The 24932-nt window shown below is 43.4% G+C and overlaps 1 long non-coding RNA gene across 2 annotated transcripts in view; it reads left to right on the forward strand.

Moving 5' to 3' along the window:
• The window catches only part of LOC112449044 (uncharacterized), a 132757-nt gene that overhangs the window by 18883 nt on the left and 88942 nt on the right, over positions 1-24932 (forward strand). For both annotated transcript variants that reach the window (XR_009496672.1, XR_009496671.1), the window contains exons 2-3: positions 682-784; positions 19351-19484. This is a non-coding gene — a long non-coding RNA (uncharacterized lncRNA). The remainder of the gene's footprint in view (positions 1-681; positions 785-19350; positions 19485-24932) is intronic.

The following is a 24932-nucleotide window of genomic DNA, read 5'->3' on the forward strand; positions in this document are numbered from 1 at the left end:
AAAGAGTTGGACATGACTGAGTGACTGAACTGAACTGAATTTAAGTTAAATGAACACAAATTCATTTGTAATGTTGAAAATTATTTTCCAATTTAGTGAGAATGTTCACTGAACTTTTTTTTTCCTTACAGGGAATATAAAATATTTTAGCAACTAAAAGGGGCCTTTCAAAAATGAAAAATCTGTTGTTATTACAAATTTTCTTCTCTCCCCTCCCCTGGCCACTGGGGGACCTACAGAATTCAATTGTCTTGAAGGGGAACTGTTCTAGAGCTTGGTGTGGGGTGTGGGGGTGGTTGGTTTGGTTCATCAAAGCTATGTGTAGAGAACAAACGGAAAAGGGGAAATTACCTTGTTATACAGGGAGTGTCCTCAAGAAAGAAGCGTCAGCGGGGCAGATGGAGGCTTCTATATTTGGCTTTGCAGAGTCCGGTGTGGGCATGAGGTGAAAAGTGGAGAGGGAGAAGGGAGATGCTATGGATTGAATGTTTGATCCCCCCAGTTCATATGCTGAAGCTTTAACACACACACACACACACTCCCCCCACAGTATGATGAGCCTTGGAGGTAGGGCCTTTGGGAGTAATTCGGGTAAGATGAGGTCATAAGGGTCGAGCCCCCATGATGGGATTGATGTCCTTAAAGAAGAAGAAGAGACCAGAGTCCTCCCCTTCTCTCCAGCAGATACAGCAAGGAGAAAGATACGCACAAACCAAGAAGAGCGCTCTCACCAGACACGGAATCTGCTACCACCTTGATCTCAGATTTCCCAGCCTCCAGAATGGTAAGAAATAAATATTTATTGTTTAAAGCATGGGGTAATTTGTTACAGTAGCTGGAGCTAAGACAGGAGGAGAAAATGTTGAGTGGAGCAAATTCAGATTTTTTTCTTCCAACTAAAGAAACTCTGCTTTCAGATAAAGAGGAAATTATCTGTTTTAAAATTCAAACTTCTGTGTGTGTGTGTGTATAGATATTCTCCAGGCTTATTATTTGATACCAATCCTCTATTGTCACTTAATGCCAAGTGCAAGTTAAAACTTGGAGGGGAAAAGTGATTATTCTCTAAAAAATAGCCCAGATTTCCTGTCTCTTAAGATTACTTACAGAGGAGGGAGCAGAGAAGAAAATGGATCAAAAGAATTACAGGTAATGAAAAAAGATGATTGTATCTCTTTTTGTATGGGCAACTGCCCTTCATATTGTAGTACTGAATGATATATAATTCTAGGAACTCTTCCAGGAAGAGTTATTCAGTAAGGGGATATTCATCATTGGTGCATTCAGAAATTACAGCTCTGGTATGTTTGCAGAAAATCATCCATAGCCATGAAAACTCAAGAATAGCAAAGTCAATGAGTGTATTTAGAAATGTGTACTCCTCTTCTGTCAAGGAATCACTCTGTACATGAATGGCAGTTGTGTTATCAACCTGAGTAACTGTTTCTTCTAAGCAAACAAAATTCGAGCTAACAGACCCATAGATCTTATGAATACAGACCATCCTGTAATAGAATGGAAAGAGATGTTTTAGAAAGCTTTGGTTGTTAGTGCTGCCCTTCAGTGTCTCTCAAGTTGATAAATACTATAACATGTCCCATAAATATAGGTTGCAATGGTTTGCAGTGTTATCATTTGGAAGGAGGGAATTAGACCGAGGAATCTCCTCTGTGCTATATTCTCAAAATGCATGTAGTCTGCTAACTGAGGAGATCTGGCTTTTATAATAAAAAGGGTACCTAGTAATACAAAGCCGGTGCCCAGCAGCGTATTGTTTCTGGACTTGATCAGAGACATCAGCAATGAGAGACTCAGAGATGGGGTGGTGGGAGGAACATGGGCTTTGGAATTTGATTCATCCAGATCTAAATCCCAACTCTCAACAGAGTTGTCTGAGCAGTTTGTGAAGCTGCTCTGAGTCTTGATTTCCTCCTTGGTAAAATGAGAACAAAATTACATGTCTCACAAGGTCAAGTGAAATACGAGAATCATCTGGGTAAAAATGCCTTGCCCTCAGTAGCTGCTGGTATATACTGGATTTCTTCTTTTCTTGAGTCTGAGAAAGGATGTGTTAACTATCAGGAGATGGGAATCTTGAGGGATTCCGCTGGGCTTCCCTTTGGATATTTTCCTGCATGGTCCAGAATGCAAGGCCAGTACTTAGAGAAATGGATGGACGTGTCCAGGTAGAAGGTAATACAGGCTGCATGGAAGTTGTTGCCATTCACTAGCATCAGTGTGTTGTGTGTATGAGTACTGGCGCCCCTTGTTCAGGTTCTGCTGAAGTGTATGTGGTGCTTACCTGCCTGGTGATGGTTCTGTCCATCAGTAGTGATGAAACCATTAGATGAAGATGCTTTCAGAAGTCCTTTGAATTCCATTTCTTGGAGATGAAGTAGGGAAATATCAGTTTTCTTAGAAATTCTTGCAACCTGGCAAGAACTTTGAAAATTGATGGAGGCACTGAAACTGGCTTGGAATTCTCCACCAGCTGCACTCTGTTTTAAATATTAGGCTTCCTGATGAGATGTCATTGAAGACAGATTTCTGTGGCCCCAAAGATTTTGTAAGCCACCGGCTTAGCGCAGCAGAGCCTTTGTCCAAGAGTGAAGAGCCCCGTACTAGCCTGAGTTCTGTCGCTCATTCACTGAGGGACACTCTGCTTTTGTGTGTCACTTTCTTCAGAATTAGGGAAAAGATCGTGTATTGGGGGCAAGATAGTAGATTTTTAAAGTCTCGAGCAGTATATCCATCACAAAGATCATCTAAACACCGCAGGTTCACTTTGTCCTCAGCAGAAGGTTTGCTGTTATTTCAATTATCTCAATATCATAATGGCCTTGGTGGCTCATCTCAAACCACAGCTGAAATTACTTAGTTCAGTGTGGAAGAAACATAACACCTTCTTGCTTTCTTATGCTTTTTTAACATTAGGCATTAAGAAGTTTCCTAGTTCTTTCAGTTAAAGAAAGGACATTTATTTTTGTACGAATTGGTTTTTCTGCCAATTCCAAAAAATACTTTCATGGAACAAATCCCAGGAATAACTAGGAAAAAAATTCCCCCAGTTCCAACTAATCAGTGTTTCCTGTGAGTTCATCAGTCCAATTCGTTTGAGGGTGAAAACCACCTCTGCTCAATTAGAGTGCGTGCAACGCTGTGCCCTCCGCACCTGCTTTTCTAGTGTGCACTGTGTGTGAACATTTGGCCAGACAGGCATTGCAGACTTGCACCGTGAACACACGTATCTCCGTATTCCAGAGCAATGCTTTATAATTAATGAGGGTGCTGTGAGCATTCATAAGAACATTGTGCAATAAACAAATATTTCATTACTTAATGTAAATGTGACATGAAATGTAACAAACACTGATTTAAAAGCTGACATTAATTGCCAAGAGAAACTTAATCATAAGTTATTAATTTACCGTAACATCTGGGAGTCTTGATTAAACTTCCAATAACCCAAAGAATTGTAACCTGTTATACTCAAGTTACACCAGGCTTCCCTGGTGGCTCAGATGGTAAAGTGTCTACCTGTAATGCGGGAGACCCGGGTTTGATTCCTGGGTCAGGAAGATACCCTGGAGAAGGAAATGGCAATCCACTCCAGCACTCTTGCCTGGAAAATCCCATGGACGGAGGAGCCTGGTAGGATACAGTCCATGGGGTCGTAAAGAGTCGGACACGACTGAGCGACTTCACCTTCACTTTGTCTTCCTCACCATGCACAGCTCTTACCAAATGTAATCATACCATGAGATACCTTTCCTATTTTGTTGAAAAGTGGCAGATAGAACACAGTGTACAGCAGGTTTCAATAGATTTGGAGCTGAAAGGAGTGCAGAAGTTTCATAAAGATCTGCATCATCTATATTTTTTTAATTAAAATGATTTGATTTGAGAAAAAATTTTAACCAACTGGGCTAAAGAATCCAGTGATAGGGGACTCTAAATGGATTCCAGTCTTTATTGGGAAAGGAAAAAAGAAGGCAAGAAAATCGCTTTCCTCATTCTTCACCCCCTGCCCACCAGCCAAAGCCCATGAAAAGGCACTCAGGCTATACCCACTTGGTCACCTCTTGACACTGGCCATTACAGGAGTCACTGATCTGATTGGTCAGAGTTTGAAACTGATCAGACCACATTTGCAGAGGGCATGGCCTGCAATGTCCACCCTCCTGCCGTTCTACCTGTGCCCAGGTGGGTCATTAGCCCCCAAGGCTGCTCCACGGGGACTGGCATGGTCCCTCCCTGCCTCTCCCTGTAGGACCCACATGGTACAGAATGCAAGGTTTAGATTCAAGGCGGTAAGCCTCACATTTGCTTTGGTTCTAAGTTTGCTTTTCCTAACCAGTTTATCTGATGTCTTGTCTTTTCTAGTTTTCAGCTACTTACCCAGATTAAGAAGTTTATATTTTGTGTCTCATTTTCCCAATTAGCATGGTTTGTGTTGTCAAAACCTGAGTGGGGAAGAAAGGCAAGAACAGACAGGGAGTGTTTGCAGGGGAGGAGAGGGAAGGATGTAGAGTACTTAAAAGAAGTCTTCTTCAAGCCCACAGAGCCCAGAAAACAACGACAAAGCATGCCAAAGAGGGACATCCTGGAAGGATATTTTCTCCTTCCCCATCCCATCTCCTCTGCACTAGCCACCTGCCGCTGTCTGTATGAAGACTTCCTGGAGTTGACAAGTGGCAGAATCAGAGCTGCATCTATAGTGCCTGAACCGCTACATGCTCTAGACAAAATCAAGCCACGAGGGAATGCGTAACTGGGAAAGATAAATTGAAAGCCATGTTTTGTTTTACAAAGTAACATTCTTTTCCTCATTTGAGGGATATGTGGAAAAGAGAAAAAAACAAAGCATAAAAAAGGACAACAAATGTCATCGGCATCCTACCAGCCAGGAAGAGTGGGATTTTTTTCAGTTTCTGAGTTCCCCTTGGCCACCTCTAAGCTGTTGGCTGTCCCACCTGGTTCTGCTTAGACTCGGCGGCTGGTTGGAGTACAGGTGTTAAAGACCTCATTAGCACAGTTCTGCTACTCACTTGGAGAACTAAACACTCTCCAGTGACTCTTAAGTTCTCCCAGCGCAATCTGTTTCTCCAGCTGGCAAGTCCAGAGGTTTGGGAGTTTTTGTGCGTCGCTGCGGCCTTCTCTTGAACGGTTCTGATTTGTCCTTCTGAAAGAACACGTGTAACCGTACCGCGTTAGGCCCACCTGTTCCTGATTTCCGTGCTCCGGCTTCCTTCCGCGCACCGTATTACTGGTTTCCTTTTATTTGGGGGTCAGGGAGGAACTATCGCTCTTCTTTCTTTCCCACCACTGAACAGAGAGAAGAAGAGGCAATGGTTTAAACCCATTTCTTCACAACTCCAGTCCAAAGTGTCCAAGGAAATTAAGTCCCCACACAACGGGGAATTGTTCTGCTGGCTGAAAGACAAGAAGGGGACAGGACAGTTCTAACTGTTCAATAGAAGAGCATAGACAAGCCAGAATCCTAAGCATGGTATTTGGTCAACACACTCCAACATGCATGTGCCCACTGGCATGGTGAACATGTTTTCTCTTTAAAAATCAGGGCAAGGTCTGAAAAATATAGTTCAAGGAACAGAGAATAAATTTAGTGACTTTTCCCTCACAAATCTGTTTTCTTCCATTTTAAGCAACTGTTGCTCAATTGCTAAGTTGCACCAGACTCTTTGTGACCCCACGGACTGCAGCACGCCAGGCTTCCCTGTCCTCCACTACTCCCAGAGTTTGCTCAAGTTCATGTCCATTGAGTCGGTGATGCCATCTAACCATCTCATCCTCTGCCACCCTCTTTGAAACAATGTTAAGCAATAGCCCACATTTTTAAGCAAAAGCCCAATTTTTCACGATAGATCACATTAAGTTATATGGTCTCTTTCTGATCATTTCTCCTCTGTTTTCTTATCAGCCTCCTCTTTCTCTTCCTAAGTATCAACATCTCCAGGGTTCTATCCTTGACTCTTTGTTTTTCTTGTTTACAAGCTCCCTCTCAGGGAAGTGCTAGCTTACCTCGACTTCAGGTATACCCTCTGCTCTGCAGAGAAATCCCAGGCCCTCCCTGAACTTGCCAGAAAAGTAGTGTAGCAAAGCTAAAGTGTGCATTTTCTACTGTTGTGTGCCTTTGAGAAAAATTTTCAGTCTCTGGGCCTCCACTTCTCCATCCACACAGTGGGGAGCAAAGCTTGAGGCTATATCTGAAGGCATTTAAATATTAGCAAAGCTGTGTCGGTTGTAAATTATCTAGTTGTTTGTTTGAAAATATCTGAATTTCATTTTGATTAAACCAACTTAGGGTCCCTTTATCTCTTGAAAAAGGAATATATGCACACAGAAAATTTTACAAGGTGTGCACATAGGTAAGTCTCGGTTAACTTCTATCCCTCAGCCACTTTCCAGAAGCAACTACTTTTTTGTGCCTCACATTTTCTAGCTGCTAGGGAAATTCTCATGTAATATCTCTTGAAATATGAAATATCTTGCTGGATATATGACACTGTTATTCACTATCCAACTGTAAATTTCAGGTTAATTCCAATTTTTGTTATTAAAATCAGTGGTGGACATGTTGGAATATAACTAGGGATAGATATCCAGAACTGATATTGATCAGTCAAAGGAGATATGCAAATTTTGTGACTAGGTTTTTTTTGAGCTATAATTTATACACAATAAAATGAAAGCTTTTAAGTATATAGGTCTGTAGGTTTTGACAGATGCCTACAGTTGTACACCACCACCAAAATCAAGGTACAGAATACTTCTGTCACCTCAGACACTTCCCTTGTGCCTCGTGATATGTTGAAGCCAGAAGATTGTTAAACTTTAAGGAATTTTTGAAGCCTTAGTTAAAAACAGCTATTATTTAAAATTAAATTACATATACTTATAACTGATATAATTATACTTTTTAGAAGGTAGTAAGTACTAAAAGCTCGTGTGTGTGTAGTCGCTCGGTAGTGTCCGACTCTTTGTGACGCCATAGACTATAGCCAGCCAGGCTCCTCTGTCCATGGAATTCTCCAGGCAAGAATACTGGAGTGGGTTGCCATTCCCTTCTCCAGGGGATCTTCCCAACCCAGAGATCAAACCCTGGTCTCCTGCATTGCAGGTAGATTCTTTACTGTCTGAGCTACCAGGGAGCCTAAAAACTTGTTGATTCCTAGTTATTTGACATTGTACTATTACCTATGACTGAAGTTGTTTATATCTGTTTTATCTGTGTGGTGGAAATACCGTATAATACTGTGTTCTTTTGCATCTCTTCCTAACTCCACGTTCATCACTTTGTCATCACTTTGGGAGGTTAAAGTTGGCAATAGTGGGAATATTTCCACCAGAGTAATTGGCAAATGCTACAAATCAGAGTTTTTATTTGGACAGCTTGACCATTACCTGCCTACTATGTTCGCACCCTTTTATGCCACTGCCAGACCCTGGCAGTGACTGAAAAGTTTTCTGCTCCTATAGTATTGTCTGTTTCTGAATGTAGATTGTAGTCTTTTGAGTTTAGTCTCTTTCACCGAACATAATGCATCTGAGATCAGTCTGTGTCGTATCAGCAGTTCCTTTTCATTCCTAAGTAATATTCTCTTGTATGAATGCATACGCCACCCTTTGTTTATCCATTCACCTGTTGATTGACATTTGAGCTTTTTTCTGTTTGGGGTGATTATGAATAAAGTCATTACAAATATTAACATATAGATATTTATGTGAATATTAGTTTTTCTTTGTCTTGGGTACAAACCTAGGAGTGAGATTATTGGTTCACACAAGAAGTATGTTATACTTTATAAGAAATTGTCAATTGTTTTAAAGTGGCAATTTTTTTGCATCCTGACAAGTAATATATAGACGTTCTAGTTACTCTTCATCCTTGCTAACATTCATTTTGGTCAGCTTTTAAATTTTAGATGTTCTAGTGTGTTCATCGGAGAAGGCAATGGCACCCCACTCCAGTACTCTTGCCTGGAAAATCCCATGGGCGGAGGAGCCTGGTGGGCTGCAGTCCGTGGGGTCGCTAAGAGTTGGACACGACTGAGCGACTTCACTTTCACTTTTCACTTTCATGCATTGGAGAAGGAAATGGCAACCCACTCCAGTGTTCCTGCCTGGAGAATCCCAGGGGCGGGGAGCCTAGTCGGATGCCGTCTATGGGGTCGCACAGAGTCGGACACGACTGAAGCGACTTAGCAGCAGCAGCAGCAGCAGTATGTTCATAGTGGCATCTCATTGTCACTGGAGCATTGATCTAACATAACATATTACAAGGTTCTTACAAGTATTGGCTTGACCAAAAGAGTTTGCTTGAGTTTTTCCATGTGATGTCATGGAGATATCTGAACTAACTTTTTGGCCAACTCAATATAATCCTTTAATTTTTGAAGAATATTTTCACAAAATATATAATTTATAAACTGCTCTTTTAAGAACTTTGAAGATGTTCTGCTGGGTTTTGGTTTATAATCTTCACGTTGTGAGAAGTCAGCAGTCTTATTATTGAGCCTTTGAAGGTAATACGTCATTTTTCTCGTACCTCTTTAAGAGTTTGTTTCTTTTGTCTTTGGTTTTCGGAAGTTTTATTATTATGTGCTTATATATGATTTGCTTGTGTGTTTATCCTTTCTGGGGTTAGCTGAACTTCATCTATGGTTCAGTGGCTTGGTGTCTTTGATCATTTAAGAAAAAAATTCACAACCATTATCTCCTCAAATATCACTTCCAAGACTTTTTCTTTTCTACTTCTGGAGTTCAAGTTAATTGAATTTTAGACTTGTTAACCTTGTATTAGGTTCTTTTATCTATTTCGTCTACTTCTGTTTCTCTACACGCCCAGCTAGATATTTTCTCCTATTTTTCATTATCTGTGTTTTGACTCTTCTGTTAAGTCTGTTAATTGATATCTTAATTGCAGTTGTTTATTTTTTTTCATTTTCATATTTGTTACAACTTCCATTCTGGCTGAAATTCTCCCTCTTATTTAATTCCTCAAAAATATTAACTCTGGTTATTAAAAGTCTATCTCTATTTCAAACATGACTTTATAATAGCTATTTTTGTGAATCTGTTTATAGTGGCTGATTTTTTTCATGATGTTCAGTCCAGATTTTCATTTTTTGGAAGCCTTGTTACTTTTGATCACATGTTGGACATTGTGTGTGGGGCACTGTAGATGTTATATAAGTTCCTGGATTATATTCTAATGTTATTTTGACCAGAGAGAATTTCCTTTTGTTTTTAAGAGACAACTAGGCTAGGATACAGAGAAGGCAATGGCACCCCACTTCAGTACTCCTGCCTGGAAAATTCCGTGGACGGAGGAGCCTGGTGGGCTGCAGTCCATGCGGTCACGAAGAGTCAGACACGACTGAGCGACTTCACTTTCACTTTTCACTTTCATGCATTGGAGAAGGAAATGGCAACCCACTCCAGTGTTTTTGCCTGGAGAATCCCAGGGATGGGGGAGCCTGGTGGGCTGCTGTCTCTGGGGTCGCACAGAGTTGAACGCGACTGAAGTGACTTAGCAGCAGCAGCAGCAGCAAGCTAGGATAAGCTCACCATTGTCCAATTAAGGAATGAGCTGATCAAATTGAAGCTCCAATTCTTATGAGGTCTGATTTATTTCCAGGCCATCCTTATTCTTAGTGTGTCAATTTTGAGGGTCCCAAATGAAATCCAAGGGTATATACCAGCTATACTCCATCTTGGTGGGCTTCAAACTCCAATTTTCACCACCCCCAACCCCCAGCCCTGGGAAACTACTGGAAACCCCCTAACTTTTCAATCTCTCGGGCACTGATTTTGAAACTGGCAGTCAATCCTCTCGAGGGAAAAAATTGCCCCAAATGTCTGATCATGACTCCTGGATTTCCTTCTCATCTGGATCTTGGCCCTCCAAATTCTTACCCTCTTGGTAGTTTCAGATGTTTAAACACATTTTTAAAATACATTTTGTTCAGTTTTGTATTTTCTCAATAAAAGGGTGGGACCTAAACAGGCTAATTGGTATGCAGTACTCCATCAGTCATTTTGAAAAACTTCCCAGATTATTCTGATGGGCAGCTGCAGTAACATACCACAGCACAGAGCATTAAGTGCATGCAACATTCTTCGTGAATTGATTCCTTCAAATCTGTGTGGCCTACCTACTGGCCCCCAAGCCCATACACCAACCAGCCTGATGGAGCCAGACCAGTGTTCTTTCTTATATTCAGCTCTTGTGTTTATCACCATTCCTTGACCCACTCCTTTATTCACCCTTTGTATCTTGTTTTAAGTGTTACCTCTTCATATACTTGTTACACAGACATACTGTCATAATCAAATAGCACACGTAAGATGCTCATCATACAGCAAGTTAAACAGGTTACATCCCTGACCTCATAGAGTGCTGCTGTGCGTGTGCTCAGTAATATCTGACTCTTTGGGACCCCATGGACTGTAGCCCACTAGACTCCTCTGTCCGTGAGGTTTTCCAGGCAAGAATACTGGAGTGGGCTGCCATTTCCTCCTCCAGGGTCTCTTCCCGACCCAGGGATTCAACTTGTGTCTCTTGTGTCTCCTGCATTGGCAGGCAGAGTCATACAACAATCTGCCTGTTATCTGTCTCTTCCATCAGTTTGTAAGGCTCACTAGGAGCTGTTTGCTGTTTTAAAGGTAGGACTAGGTCTTCTGAGATATTCTGTCAGTCTGAAGTTCCACTTTTTATCCTTCAATAAACCTCCCATTTCTTGCTCTTCTGTCCTTCTACCATCTTATAGCCAGTCATTAGGACTGTGAGGTCACTGAAGAAAGGAACTGACACAGGTGCTTAAATAATGGTTATTGAGTTAAATTAAATGAAACATAGTTTTCAAAAGTCAAATTTCATGAAAATAAGACTGCCTCAGAAATCTGAAGTCTGTGTTCAATTAGTTTTGATTAAATTCAGTCCATACATAGCTGAATAATATAGAGAAAATATCTGTCTCACTGTAAATGAAAATAATGTTCAGTTCCTACTCTGTTGAGTAATTATTTACTCTGTGCTGATTTTCCTGGCGATATCATATAATTAACTAATTTTGCTTAGAGCTTGATATGTGCCAGGCATGATACTATCTTTACCCATGTGTTTTCCCATTTAATCCTCACAATAGTTCTATGTAGTAGATGCTCTTGTTTTTAAGACCAAGAGATACCAGGTCATCTTACCAAGGTCATATACCTAGAGGTTCGCTCATCCAGGACACAAAGAATGTATGTGTGTGTGCTCAGTCGTGTCCAGCTCTTTGCGATCCTATGGAATGTAACCCGCCAGGCGCCTCTGTCCATGGGATTCTCCAAGCAAGAATACTGGAGTGGGTTGCCATGCCCTCCTCCCTGGGATCTTCCTGACCCAGGGATTGAACCCACATCTCCTGTGGCTCCTGCATTGCAGACATATTCTTTACTGCCGAGCCACTGGGGAAGCCCCAAACAAGGTATATCTAATCCTGAAACTCATGCTTGAGTAACACTACACTAAACAGAGGTAGAAAAAGCATGCCTGTACACCTACAATTGCTTTCTGCACTCTTTTTCATCGCTAATTAACAGTACCTCGTTTCCATTGCTATTTCACTGTATATCATACAACAAACGACTTAAAATTTCAGATCTCCAGTTTCCTCATCTATAATAACTGAATTCAATACTTCCCTGAAAAGTTCTGAGAGAAGGGTCAGGCATGATATCAGGTGTGTTACAAGTGCTTGCTAAGCATGATTACACACACACACATACACACAAGCACACACTTTGTCCACATCTTTATTTGTTTTTATTGACTTCTTTATACCATCTGTTATTTGACTATAACTACTTTAGTTATGCATTCTTTTTCTGTACTCTAGGCAGTGCTCGCATGGTTTTAACTAACTTCATATGAATTAATTACTTACCAGTAGTGACATATTTATTATCAATTACACAGTTGCTTTATGGAGTTCTAGTGAAACATTACTTCAAGTGTAAAATATGTCTGTGTTAAGAACAAATTACCCATGGTAATAAACAAATTTGATATAAGCCACTATTTACTGAGCTTAAAGCTGTGTTCATTGAAAAGCCTCAAGTCATTTCATCTTTGCTGAAGACTCATATTTAAGTAATTGTGTAATATAGTCTTCATTGCTGCCCAGCTACACTTCTCTCTGAGTTTACAACAAAGAACACAGCCCAGAATTTAGCGCATGTTCTACAGGATTATTTCTTATTGGGGGAAAAAAAAGACAGATTTCTAAGAATCCTGGATGAAAGGAAAACATAATAGATTAATTCTGGTCAGTATATTATTTCATAAAGTGGTCAGATTTCAGCACACTTGCCTTGGTCTGTTTGCCTAGGGTTATCTCATCACTTTATTTTTTTTAAAAAAAGACCACATTGATATTAGTTCCCTTGGTTGTTTTGAATATCAAGATCTGTTTAACAATTGCTTTCTGCACATCCAGTTGGTTCACCCATGCAAGGGGTCCATCTGTTACCCTGAGGTGGGTGACGACAACTGCAGGCCATTTATAGGACCGGCCAGAGAAGCGGCGATAGTGAAGGGATTGGCTTCCTAAGTCTTTTCTGATAAGAATCACCTCGGGCATTTATTGAATGCACAGCTTTTCAGGACTTGGTCCTAGCAACTCTGATTCAGTGGATCTGAGCACTTGAAAGTCTAACAAAAAATCAAGGTAACTTTTCAAACTTACCCTTGGGTACATTTGGAAAACACTGTTACAAGTGTTATATGAGCTTTTATTATTTGAGAAAATGGATGCGTTTTATCCTCTTGTGCTTCAGTAGGTATGTATGCAGAACTCTGCAGGCTATACCTTCGAACGTGTGCATGTTTATCAATCTGCCTGTCTATAAACACATTTGTGTTGTTTTAGTTGCTCAGTCATGTCCAACTCTTTGCCACCCATTGGACTGTAGCCCACCAGGTTCCTCTATCTATGGGATGTTCCAGGCAAGAATACTGGAGTGGGTTGCTATTTCCTACCACAGTGGGTCTTCCCAACCCAGGGATCGAACCCATGTCTCCTGCAAGTCTCCTGCATTGCAGGCAGATTCTTTACTGCTGAGCCATCGTGGAAGCACAAAGTACTTTACACTAAGTTTATCTAAGGCTATCAGAAAAGGGACGGATTTATACAAAGGGCTGTAGAGAAGGAAAGGAAAGCAGCAGCTTTCCTTTGGAGCTCAAAGTCTCATAAGTCATATTCTGGGAGGATTCAGCACTGGAATAGCTGCATTAGGGCTGAACAAAACCCCACTTACCATCCCCCTTAAGGGTTGCTACATTTTAAAGTGAAGTAGCACTCCGTTTTTTCTGTGAATGACTCGCTACCCCGTCTCTAGTGGGCTGAACCAGGAATCAATAGAGAAACCAAGAGTAAACCTATGTGTACTAGGCGTGTGAGAAGACAGCTGCCTTTACAAAGGCTTGGTGAGAAATTTTCTCCAATAATACCAGTTGCTGTTGGGATGGAGGTATACCAATCCAACAAAAACGCCTTTTGGAAAAGAGTAAATGCCAAGGTATGAGATAGCCAAGACTTTCAAGTTCAGACTGCATACTGAATGACACTGGCCAACTGTCCTTGTTTCCTGAAGCACCAAGACCCTGAGCACCTGTAGCTACTGAGAGTCATCACTTATTATACCACAATTCCATAAAACCTCAACATAGAGGCTTTTCCCCAAAGTCATCTGTTCATGTCCCTTTCTTGCAGGCCTAACTAGCAAAGTAATATAAGCACACAATGTCTGCAACTGAGCACTGACCTTATGTCAGTCAACAGCCACAGAGAGCTGTAGGTCTTGGGAAGTTCAGCACACAGCATATGTTAGCTACTTTGCCTTTAATCTAGAAACCTGACTCTCCTGGTGAAGTTTTATGTAATTTTCAGTTTATACAATGACCAATACATCATGGCACCATCTAACCAGAACGGATGCTGGCTATCAAATACCAACTTTGTTCAGGGTTCTTAGTTGAGAACATACAATCTATTCGAACTAGTTTAAGCTGGAAGAAATTTATTTAGAGGTGCTGAAAGTTCACATACTCAGTGTGAGGGCTGAAGAAATAGACTTTGGTCACAATTTCCAGGATGTGTCTCAAAACAACGTTGCAGAACTAGAAAGTCAAGGGAGCTGCCACCTCTGACATGATCAAAAGCTGAAGAGTCAGCCAACTGCTACTATAACTCCCGGCTCCAGAATCATACAGCTGTCACCATGGTCCACACAAGCAAAATAGATGCTTTGTCATCTACATCTCTCCCTAGTGTAGAGAATACTATAGTGCCACTCAAACACCTTTAAGCTCTAAGGTGTGGTCCTGAAGCATAGCCCTGGAGACACCAGGAATGTTGGCTGCAACTCACCACTAAGAATTTCCCTTGGCCATAAAAACCACGCCTAGCTGGAGGAATGCTTTCCACGCCATTGAATGGTTGCTGCAGGGCTGCAAAGACCCAGCTTCCTCACTTCAGTTAGGGACAACTCTGAAGAGTCATCCTGGTTACAGAGCATCTTATAGAATCAGCAGACGTCTCTTTTGCTTTTGTATCTCAATGTAGCTTCTTCTTCCCATCAAAATTATTAAATTATTGTTCATTACAATAATTGGGTACAATTATTGCACAATGAAAAACAAGGTCTGAGTGGCAGCCAGAGAGCCTGACTCCTAGAGAGCCATGGGAATGATGACTAGAACATGGCATTCCTGGGACAAGAGAGATAGATAGGCAGCTGAAGAGGGTATTTCTCAATCTATCAATCAAAAGAAATTAAAAAAAAAAAAAAAAGAATGGTTAGGAGACTAAGAGCAGCAACCCCCAGTAGGTAGTTCCTAGACTGAGCTGTGGAGAAGGCAATGGCAACCCACTCCAGTGTTCTTGCCTGGAGAATCCCAGGGACAGGGAGCCTGGTGGGCTGCCATCTATGGGGTCACACAGAGTCGGGCACAACTGAAGTGACTTAGCAGCAGCAGCAGACTGAGCTGATTCTCGTATCTGGAATCCACTGACTGGGAGAAGCTGGGTCACTAGTACAAAGGATCCCAGAGCACCAAGGTACTCGAATATGGTAATGATTCTCCCAGCTCCTCCCAAAGGGATCTATAGCCACATGTTTGGGTGACTATCCACTAGGGAAAGGAAATTACTCAAATATTTTGAGAACTAGTGGACATGGACATACATAGCAGTTGGCAAATCTTCCACACTGGTTTCTTGGCCTGGAGTTTAGAGCTACCAGAGTGGGGAATGACAAATGGAAGGCTTTGAAACTGTCTCCCTCTTCCTGCCAAGTTTGTAAATTAAAAAATAACATCACATCTTGGGGCCAGTGACAGAGATAAATGCCAACAGAAATGCCTTGGGAGTTTTGGTTGGTCTATGAGCTTCAGGGGATAGGAGGTAACTCTTTGAAGTTCAGAGGCCCCATATCAGTATAGTTTTTAGGGTCTGGGCATGCCAGGGCATCGATTCCAAAGTAGATGATGGGTATTATATCTTGTACTTCCCCTCATTAAGAAGGATATACAAGTGTGTTAGACCTCTTCGGGTTCTGAGTACAGCAAATTCCACACTTGGGAATATTTTTCCAGGTTGTGCATCAGGTGACAAGTAGGCCCTTCTTGCTGGGACAGGTAGAGAAGGAGCAGGACGGGCAGAACAGTAGAGGGATGTGCAGCAGGCCCAGGCTTCTGGACAAGCAGCCCAACACCCTTGGCAATACTGCTGCTGTTGCTAAGTCGCTTCAGTCGTGTCCGACTCTGTGCGACCCTATAGATGGCAGCCCACTAGGCTCCCCCGTCCCTGGGAGTCTCCAGGCAAGAATACTGGAGTGGGTTGCCATTTCCTTCTCCAATGCAGGAAAGTGAAAAGTGAAAGTGAAATCGCTAGGGTACCCCAATAGAGACATCTGTGGTAGAAAAACAGATGTCCTGTGGAGTTGATGGCAAATTCGTCCTTACGAGGAATCATAACACAGGCACCTAGCAAGGCACTTGATATCTGCAGCATAAAATTATATTTCATTTGAAAAACGACTCGGCCCTCACCATGGGAGTGAAGTGGTCATCCAAGCAGAGCTGTCCATCTATCAGATCCACTGAGTTATACGGTTGGTGGCCCAACAGTAATCTATCGTAAGATAGAAGCGGGGCACCTGGGGCTGGCACAGGTTAGTTGCACAAGTGAGTGACCCAGTCCGTGTGTCATCCACCCCTCTTGCTCTGGTGTCTCTTGGAGCACACACAGGGCCACATGGTAAGTCCCCTCCTGCCAGCTGACAGAAGAGGGAAAGGCCAAACTTCATCCACAGGTGAGATGCTGTCTCAGATGAGGACAGAATATTCTCAGAACCAACCAACAATATACAGGGCTGTGCCCCCAGAAGGCAGAATGCACGTGCCTAGGAACTAAGTGGTAGAAATACGAGTAGCCCAAATTTTCACACCCCCAGGGACCCATTTGGGGGAATCTGTGCTTTCTATCCCTTCACCTTTAAGCACTATGGCTCATTGTGCCCAAAGACCAGCATTTCAAGGAAAGGAGTCATCACGCAGGTAGGAACAATTGGCCTTGATCACCGGGAAAAGATAGGCAGCTGTTACACACAAAACGCAACACACTGCAGTTCTGGCGTCCTGATGATTAACTGGAGTTGGCATGTTTTTGTTTGACCCTGTGCAATTTTGATGACAAGTGCGGTAGTCACAGCCTGAAAAGAATATGCTGACCAGGGACCCAGACCTTCACGGGGGCGGGGTGGGGGGGGCGGTGGGATCTGGTCACCATACCAGTGAAGCTTCTAGAGCAGTGGACATGATAGCTAGGAGGAAAGGGAATATAGAAGGAGCAGTAGAGAAGAAGACCATGAGCATCTGTTGTGACCTTAAAACCAGCTGCATTCATGAAGACTGTAGTTCATTAGATCAAGCTGTTTCATAAGTTTTCCCTGAAAATGATGCCAGCCAAAATTCCCAAGAAGCTGTTTGCAGATGAGGTAGATGTAGTATAAGCAAGTCGGTCTGAGCAGTGCAGTGGGTGCTCAGTAGTGAACATTAGGGGTCTGTGCTGGGCTGTCCATATTTCCTCTTCAGGACCTAGGCGCTCATTCTCCCAGCAGTCCAGAGAGTTGAATGCTGATGACTATGCCCATCTTTGAAAATAACTCCTGACCATTAGGAGCCACCTTGCCCCAGGTATGCCTTGTCCCTGGGTTGAGGGGAGGGGAAAGGGCAGACTATGTCCATTGACTAATATATACAGGGTATAGCCTTCCCTGGTGCTCTAGCAGTTAAGACTCTGCCTTGCAATGCAGGGTACTTGGGTTTGATCCCTGGTTGGGGAACTAAGATCCCACATGCCGTAGGGCAGCTGAGCCCCTACACCACAACTGGAGAGTCATATGTGCCACAACAAAAGATCCCATGTGCTGCAATGAAGATCCCAAGTGCCGCAGCTGAGACCAGATGCAACCAAATAAATGAACGTGTTTTAAGATAGATGCAGGATACAGCATACTAGTCTCTTCCACCTCAGCTGAGGACACCTCTGAATGGCCTTCCCAGTGCGGAGCACTCGTGGGGTTGACTGAAGTCTGCTTTGCAACTACATCGCAGTTCAGTTTCTCTAAACTCAGTCTGTTCCTGCTTTCCTCTTTTCCTTCTAGGTGTTGTTCCCAAAGACAGTCCCTAATAAATCTTCTGTATGCAGATCTTTGCCTGTGTGCTTAGTCACTCAGTCATGTCTGACTCTTTGCAACCTCATGGACTGTAGCCTGCCAGGCTCCTCTGTCCATGGATTCTCCAGGCAAGAATACTGGAGTGGGTTGCCATGCCCTCCTCCAGGGCATCTTCCCAAACCCAGGGGTTGAACCCAGGTCTCCCGCATTTCAGGCAGATTCTTTACCACCTGGGCCATCAGGGAAGCCCATTCTTTGCACAGGAATCAGTTTTCAGGAAGTCAAGTCTAAGATACCATAAACTTGATATAAAATCTAAGATGTGGTGCATCTATTCCTGCAGTCTACATTACATGCAAAGTGCTAACTGTAAGGGACCTGGGGAAAGGAGTAGCTAGCCTTGCAAGCACTAAACTACTGGAAGTCATGCCCGGATGGGGGTGAACTGTGCAGAGGAATTGATTTGCAGTATCCAACATGGATACATCTTAGAAGCCTGTCCAGCATGTGATGGCTGATAATTATTATTTCTTGGAGCAGAGAGAAAACTTGCTTCTACCTCAACATCTTTGCTCCCCTAATTGTCAACACAGACTGGTTTCTCCTTTGGAGCTGGCTAATCACTGCCAAAAGGCAAGTAACAAATTGTTCAAATATGTGCGTAGAACAATTCTCTGTCACGTGGGCTTGAAAGCTTTGTGAAGGACATTTGATATTCACTGATGATTTACTTTGTGCCAGCCATGGCCTAAGGTGACTTCCGGATGGATTCAGGAATAGCGATTTGATGTGTTGGAGATCACCGTGTAGAAAACTGGAAACAGAAACTGGGGAGTTAAATTGGTGTTTTGTGTTATTTTGTTTTGCTTTCGTGTCACAGTGGCAGCTGTGGGATTTGAACTTTCCTCTGACTCCTAAGTCCATTCTCTTTCCTCAATACTGTGGTGTCTGGTGAAAAGCAGGGAGCAAGTCAGTCTTCCTTCTCAACCAGTCTAACTGAGCTGCTTGCTCTATGGGGCTGATGAAACAAAGGGTCATGGTTTTATATTTCCCCAAAAGCTGTGTCTGTCATGTGAGGTCCCACTGCATGGAGCATCTCCTGGGCAGCAGTCCATTCATGTGCCACTGGACATGATGGGAGTCAGTCCAGATAGACCTGAGAGGCTGGCCACAGCTCCAATGCCATCCCCATGGAAACAGCTTGGAGGTCAGGGTCCGCTGAAAGCAGGGCAGGAGGCGAGCTTTTGTGTCTTAAAGGCAGTGCACAGTCACTCCAGTGTTCTGTGGAGAAGATGAGCTTAAAGCAGAAGCGTGCAGCTGCAACATCTCATGCATCTTTATCATGCCAAAGGACAAGAGGTCAAAACCTTGGTTGGCAAATTAGAAGGCAATTTGGACCTTGTCAGTGACCTACCTGAACATATGGGAAGCATTTTTCCCATCTCTGTTCAATCTGAGTTGAGAATTGTGTTTATGGGAAAAGAACCAACATTTACTGAGTGACCACCATGTCCAGGCACTGAATTCCCTCAGCTACACCAGGACTTTGGGCATTGTGATCCAATATTTATGTGTTGTTGTGTTGTTTTTTTTTTTTTAAAGGAACTTGGGGAAGTTTAGTAAATCCCCCAACATCCCCACACTGAGGAATACCTGGCTGAAACGCTAATCCAGTCTGTCTGGCCTGAAGCCCACATGTTGTCTATGGTGCTGTTTAGAGAGAAGAGCAAGACAGGGTGAGTATCGCTGAGCTAGTTTCATCAGAACTTTTGCTGAAATGCATTTGCTTCGTCTGTCTTAAGAATCCAAGGTGGTTTTGCAGCATCTCTCTGGAAGGGATGTTCACAGATGGTGCATAGATATCTCAGCCAAGAGCTCTTAAATATTACGTGACTCTATTCTCCGAAGGAATTCCCTGAGCACACTGGGTCTCCGTGCCTTAGACTGCGTGGACACCTGCACACACAAAACTCACACTCAGCCCTCCGTGTTCTCACACACAGATGCACATTTTCTCCCATTCTCTCACTCGCTCCCTGTCTCACAACACACCTGTTACTGCCTCTCAACAAAGACCGTTTTGTACTGTGAAAGCACCAATTCAGAGGGAAAACGTAAACCATATGGAGGGAATGGCAGAAGGGAAGTTCTTAAGCAAATAAATAACATAACTTGTCTCATGAATTTTCCCATTTTCCCTTGGGGTGAAGATGAAGTAAAGGGAACTAGTGCCCACCTGCCCCGGTGCTCTTGCCAACTGCAGTTTGTTTCCAATTTTAAAGGCGAAAAGTAGCTCTTTCCTAGGACTAACCATCGTTGACCGAGGGAGGCAGAGCCTCAAAGTGTCAGTTGCTTAGAGGGATTGAATATAATGCTACAGATTCCAGAATATTGAGGGAAATTAGTATTGAGATTAGCTCCACATCCTAGATAACCAAGAGAAGATGTAATTTGATACCAATTCATACAATTTTCCAATGTAGTCCTACTAAATTATATGTATCTATCAATGTGCAAGAGGTCAGGTCAAGAAAATATTTTTCTTTATCTCAATAAGTAGAAAACACCATGTTGAATCCCAAGGAAGTTTGCTAAATTGCTTTTTACAAAAGCGTCCTGAGAAATCTGAGTGCTTGACATGAGACAATTCAAAACTGAACAATTACAAGGTTTTCTCCCATTTTCTTTTGTCTATCCTTCTCATGGAGGAGAAAGAAAACCTTAGCAAAATAAATAAAGGCAGATGAAATGACCTGGGAAGAAGTGAGAAGCATGGAGTTGGTGGAAATTAAATGAGTTTTTAGTGATCAGTTTCCCAATTTCCCCATTCCCCACAGATGTTGCCAAGATGCTTCTCCAGTATCAACAGCTAGCAAGGAGGGAGCAGGGGCAGGTTCTGACCCCATGTCCAGTGTTATTTTCTGCTATATTACCCTGCCCAGGAGGAGACTGCTAAGGGGAAAGGGGAAGCCTGGAACTTTCCCCACAGGTATAATTTGTCCATTAGACAACAGAAGAAAACAGTTGTTAAGTTGATTTCATCTTCAAAATGATCCCTGTGTCCCACAGTTCCTGCAGATGTGACTACCATGGGATAAATTTGGAGAAGTATTCATTTGCTCCCTCCTGTGCCCCCAGATGGGTTGACTGGTGCAGTGTTTTGCATCGCATGGCTCCTGATCCAAGTCCAGGGGGTGTCTTGGGTACCAACAGGGCTGGAAGCCAACCTTTGGTATTTCTGTCTTAAATTACACTTGCAGGGCCCATGAGCATCTTATTTTTCTAATTCTGTTTCGCACAAAACAAGCCAACATCTGCCTTTTGTTATTTCTAACCCTCGTTGTTTTTTAAACATTCGTAGTACGTTTTGTGGAAAAGGAAATGGCAACCCACTCCAGTGTTCTTGCCTGGAGAATCCCAGGGACGGGGGAGCCTGGTGGGCTGCCGTCTATGGGGTCGCACAGAGTCGGACACGACTGAAGTGACGCAGCAGCAGCAGCAGCAGCAGTACGTTTTGAGTAAAAGTGCCTTTACAAAAACTGCCTGGCGGGGCCTGGGCACAGTCACACCACGGGCAGAGGGCTCACAGCCTGCCTCTCCCATGTCACCAACACTCAGGATGCTTCCCAAGGCTATCTAGGGTTTGCCCAAAAGGTGTGAGTTCAAGATCTCTGGAAAAGACAAAAAAGAAAGTGAACCAGGCAATTTGTGGTGAGGGCGTCTTACCCAATCAGGAGGGGACAAAAGTGGGAGCCTCCTTTCCTTTCATTGTCACACTTGGCCAACTTTGTTTTTCTCCACTGAACACCAATTTTTCATAAGAGGACATTATTCCCCCATCCCACCAATATGTGGAGAACAGAAGAGAATCCTGAAAAGAAGAAGAGAAGGGGGGATTTGTTCCACTTTGGTCACATGGAAATGGAAGAGAGTTCTAGGAGATGGCAGGAAGGTTTTGGGAAGAAGGGCTCCCAGCCATGATTCTCTTTTTAAGCTAATTTTTATTGGAGTATAGTTGATTTACAATGTTGTATTAGCTTCTGCTGTTCAGCAAAGTGAATCTGTTATACATATACATATCAGTTCAGTCGCTCAGTCATGTCCGACTCTTTGCGACCCCATGGACTGCAGCATGCCAGGCCTCCCTGACCATCACCAACTCCCAGAGTTTACTCAAACTCATGTCCATTGAGTCAGTGTTGCCATTCACCCATCTCATCCTCTGTTGTCTCGTTCTCCTCCCACCTTCAATCGTTCCCAGCGTCAGGGTCTCTTCCAGTGAGTCAGTTCTTTGGATGAGGTGGCTAAAGTATTAAAGTTTCAGCTTCAGCATCAGTCCTTCCAATGAATATTCAGGACTGATTTCCTTTAGGATGGACTGGTTGGATCTCCTTGCAGTCCAAGGGATTCTCAAGAGTCTTCTCCAATACCACAGTTCAAAAGCATCAATTCTTTGGCACTCAGCTTTCTTTATTTTTTTTCCCACTTTCACTTTTTATTTTATTTATGATATTATACATGTTTTAATGCCATTCTCCCAAATCATCCCCCCTCAGCTTTCTTTATAGTCCAACTCTCACATCCATATTTGACTACTGGAAAAACCATAGCTTTGAAAATCCATAGACAGACCTTTGTCAGCAAAGTAATGTCATACATATACATATATCCACCCTTTTAAAGATTATTTCCCCATAAAGCTGAAAGGGAGGCGGGATTAGTTGGGAGATTGGGATTGACATATACAAACTGCTATGCATAAAATAGATAACTAATAAGAACCTACTGAATAGCACAAGGAACTCTACTCAATACTGTTCTGACCAGTCATGATTCTTCATCACAAGTTTGGTGAGTCTTGTTAAGATATAGCACAAAGGCTCCTTACAAAGGAGATTATTTAGGTTGCGTTTTTAATCTCTCTTTTATTCACGGGAATCAATCCACGTTCCTTTGAACCAGGTGAATCACAGTTTCTGGCTGGAGTCACAGAAAACCTGAGGCTTTGGGGGTACAGCTGACATAAGCAAAGGTACCCCTCCACACGAGGAATTGTATAAAGTTCTGTCTTAAAAGTCTTACTGCTACTTCACAAATCCAACTGAACTCAGGACATATGGAAAAAAAGGATAGTGTGTACAATAGAATATGAGAAATTACATTTGGAGTCTGAATATTTGAATTAAAATTCTGCCTGTGCTGAATTTCTGACTAAGTGACTTTCTTTGAGTGGCCTGAGTTCTGCAAGCCTCAGTTTCCTCAACCATAAATTAGATATTTGGTTGAAAATCAAATAATGTTTTAGATGAAGGCAGTGTGAAGATGCTCAGTAACTATAAAGGCAACCCAAGTGAGAGGAGTGGTCATCCATGCCCAGCTAGTGGCTGACGGGAAAAAACAGAGTCCTTGAATTGAGTTTTTAGACTTATGAAACAGGGCCTCATTGTGAAATCTTAAACAAACAGAAGCTTTTCCATTCTTTTAATTGAAAACATTGCTAAAATGTTCGCTTGGCCCAATTTCTTGCCTTGTGAAGTAGCACATCAAGGATAGAGCAGGGTCTTGATTTCAGTGCTTTTAGAATCCCCAGCATCACCAGCTGGCCCTAGGGACATGAACGTGGAGGAGATTAAGCCGGGAAGGAGGCAGAGAAGAAACTCAGGCTCAGGGACGGCAGAGCACGTCCTCTACCTGGGGTCTGTCCATGACGGAGCCAGAACCAGCTGGACTGCCAAGTGCCTGACCTCCCACCCTGCAGACCCGCTCCTCTTGCTGTCAGCCCTCTCACACTCTGTCCACGGCAGCTCCCCCTCCCATTTGCTCAGGGCCAAACCTCTGAGTCCCCCTTCCCTCCTCTGACACCCTCCACCTTCACTCTGTCAGCAAAGCCATCATTCCACATTCACTCCATTAGCAAATCCCGAGGGCTTTGCCATCTGCTATCCCAGGACCCCACTGCTCTCCACCACTTCCCACTGCTACTCCAGTCCAGGCTGCCATTGTTTCTCCATAGATCATTTCAGAAGCCTTCTTGCTTCTGCCCCCATCTCAAGGTGGCAGCCAGAGGAAGCTCATTAAACATAAGTCAGAGGGTGTCACCCCTTTCTTAAACTCTCCAGTGGCTCCTGCTTTACCCAGATGGCAGCCAAAGTCCTTGTGATGATCCAGAAGATCCTCATATTACAGCTCTTTGTTTCTCTCTGCTTCATCACAGTACTCTTTGTTCACTCTCTCCTGGCCTCGGCATCGTTCCTGAAACAAACCATGAATTCTCTTGCTCCACAGCCTTTGCACTTGTTTGTTCTCTGTCTTGGAATGCTCTTACCCTCGACGTGGTGATCTGTGTGACTAGCCGATCAGGGTCCCTGCCCCTGGAGTGATACAGATTCATTGTGCCATGTGCAAAAAGCATGCTGTTAAGTCTGAGCCCCCTCAGATTCTGTGTTCAAATAGGTCTGATGCTGCTTGGGGGCCAGGGAGTGAGGAAAGGGACAAGAGAGAGATGGGTCCAGCTCCTTGTTTTCAGAAAGCCAGTGTCAGAAACCTGGGCTGTGGCTCATGACGATGTCTTTGCTCACTCCCATGTCACTGCCAGTCACCGCCCTGTTCCAGCTCTGAAGCCAAGCCCTGTCCTGCAGCTCCGCCCTGCGTGCACAACTGAGGGTCACCAGGGAGTGGGCAGCATACAGACTCAGAGTGCTGCTAGTGGAGGATTCCAAACCCTAATGCTTGCTGCAGAGCCCAGAGTAGGAAAGCAGTCACTAGATTTATTTATCCGGCTCCTTTTTCTTTTCTGAACGGCCACAATCCTGGACTGAGAAACAGAGTCTGATCCCTTCAGCACTCTGGTAAGAAAAGGCTCACAGCCCTTCTGGGGAGAAAGAGAGGTTTATGCCACGCATCTGCTGTAATCATGATGGCAGGAGGCACCAAGAACTCAGGCCCCTCCCCAAAGGATCTGGACAAGATTGAGGAGGGGGATGGGAGTTTCTCCACCACCTGAGAGGCGTTGCCCAGGTTACCCTGGGAGACGTTCTGGTCTTTGCAATCAAGGGCTGGGTATGGGCAAGAGAGGCCCTGTGCATGTGTTGGTTACACAAGCTGGAATCAAGACTGCCGGGAGAAATATCAATAACCTCAGATATTCAGATGACACCACCCTTATGGCAGAAAGTGAAGAGGAA

This window comes from Bos taurus, chromosome 12 (genome assembly GCF_002263795.3).
Source record: "Bos taurus isolate L1 Dominette 01449 registration number 42190680 breed Hereford chromosome 12, ARS-UCD2.0, whole genome shotgun sequence".
In the NCBI taxonomy this organism is placed as follows: Eukaryota; Metazoa; Chordata; class Mammalia; order Artiodactyla; family Bovidae; genus Bos; species Bos taurus.